The sequence below is a fragment of the Halyomorpha halys genome, unplaced genomic scaffold (genome assembly GCF_000696795.3).
Source record: "Halyomorpha halys isolate HHAL.00 unplaced genomic scaffold, Hhal_1.1 Scaffold114.1, whole genome shotgun sequence".
Lineage (NCBI taxonomy): Eukaryota > Metazoa > Arthropoda > Insecta > Hemiptera > Pentatomidae > Halyomorpha > Halyomorpha halys.
This window is the reverse complement of record NW_027110293.1, coordinates 173,075-175,167: the sequence shown is the minus strand read 5'-3', so window position 1 is coordinate 175,167 and position 2,093 is coordinate 173,075.

Sequence of the window (2,093 nt, the reverse complement as noted above, 5' to 3'; positions counted from 1 at the left end):
TCGTATTCAATCCTTACAATCCAAAATCCTTCGTAAAACCCTCAATGCTCCTTACTTTGTCACAAATAAAATCATACATAAAGACCTTAATGTTCCCTATATAACCGATCTAGCCCAAACCAGATATCACTCCTTCCATTATAAACTCTCTAACCACTCAAACCCCTTAGTTTCTAATCTTGCATTCTCTTCCATTCCTGATAATCCTCCGAGGCGCCTGAAAAGAAGATGCCCACGAGACCAGCTAATGTAATATGTCATTAGAGTGCTACCAATGGGTAGTTTCTCTACACGCCGGTAACACTCCAATTTAACTTAGATCAGATTTACTAAATGTATTATAATCCACAGTTGTAAATAGCAATAAATAAATATTAAAAAAAAAAAAGACACCACTAATCTCTACGGGGCAGAGGACTCTCTTAACTTCACGAAATGGTACAAATCGGACATTTGTAAAAAAAATGAGAACCGAAGGTATATAATAAAAAGTTAGAGAATTTTTTCGTTCATCTGTAACTGCTTTTTCTTGGATATAAAGAGATAAAATCTAAAATATATTGATATGGCTTGGTAAAGCAGAATTTTTTCGTATATCCAAATTTTTTGATCTACTTTACTGGAAGTGACTTTTTGTAATGTTTAACATACTTTAAACTCATTTAATATAATAAATAATCTTTTGTCCTTATTGTGCATAGAATAAAACAAAACAAGACAAACAAATTGATTGGTATATAATAGCCATTAAGTACATACAGAGCGATAAAATTTGTATTTGTATTGGATAAAATATTATTGAACAATACAAATATTGCTATGACATTGGAGCAAATGATATCGACTTAAAGAACAAAACCTTAAGTTATTCTAACGGGCACCTAATTTTGGAGTAAGTTAGCAACAATACGAGAATGCAAATTTCGTTTTAAGCCCGAAATGGCATTTTAGTATTTAAGAAACTAAAATTTATCTGATAAAACCATTTATTCTTTTATAAGTTACAGGTTTTTTTTTTTATTTTATTTTATACCAGATCGGCCTGGTGGGCCTTACATGATTGATATAACCGTTATATTATATATATATTTTAATAAGTTACAGGTATGAAATCAAAATTTAGTATCTGAAACCGAGTTACAAAATTCATGTTGATTGGTAGATCAGAGCGAAACATTTATAATAACAAAGCATTATTTTCACAACTTGTAATTTGCATACTTATCAATATGTTTATTCTTAAAATTCATGTTATGCACATTCTCTACTTTCCTAATCAAAGATAATTGTGCAAATGGCGTTCAGTTGACCATCGAACTAGCTTTCAGTGGCCGGTTGAAGATCCTCTCCGCGGTCGCAATTATCCAGTAATCGGTCCGTATACTAAAGAAGTTTTTAATCTTTTATTCATATATTCTGGCTTTATGGGAAGTACAGTTCGTTCAGTGATTCACATTATTTTTTTTTATACTGTTTTTAGTTTCGGAATTTCCTTAGCTGGCGTATTCTTAACAAAGAGATTAGATAGATTACTAATAAGAGGTTAAGAATCACGTCAGATCTCAAGATAACAACAGGATTGAACGGAAATAGTACATTTTGCAAGACGTCACTACCGGACACAACCGCTGAAAAAAAAAGATTACGTATTATATACCAATACAGTATGCGGTTTTATTATTTTGTGTTTAAAAGGAAAAGTATTATATTTGGAAATTTAAGTTATTAAATGAGGAGTGATACGAAAATATGTAAATACTAATTTATTACTGCAACGTTTCGGCCATAATGTCAGGCCTACATCAGATAACAACCATTATGAATTAAAGAAATCACAGGATAATCAGTAAAAAAGAAAATAACAGATAATATTGATACATAAATATTGTTGAAAGAAAATGTATACTCTAAGAACAACAGAGAATAAGTAATATCATAAATTCAGAAAGAGGAAAGGATAAGAAAATAATATGCCTATGAAAATATATGTATGAAATGAAAATTAAAGTCATGTAAGCAAAAAGGAGCAAAGATATTTAAATATATATGAGAAAATCTAGTTAGTAAGTGTATGAACAAAAAGAAAATTATTT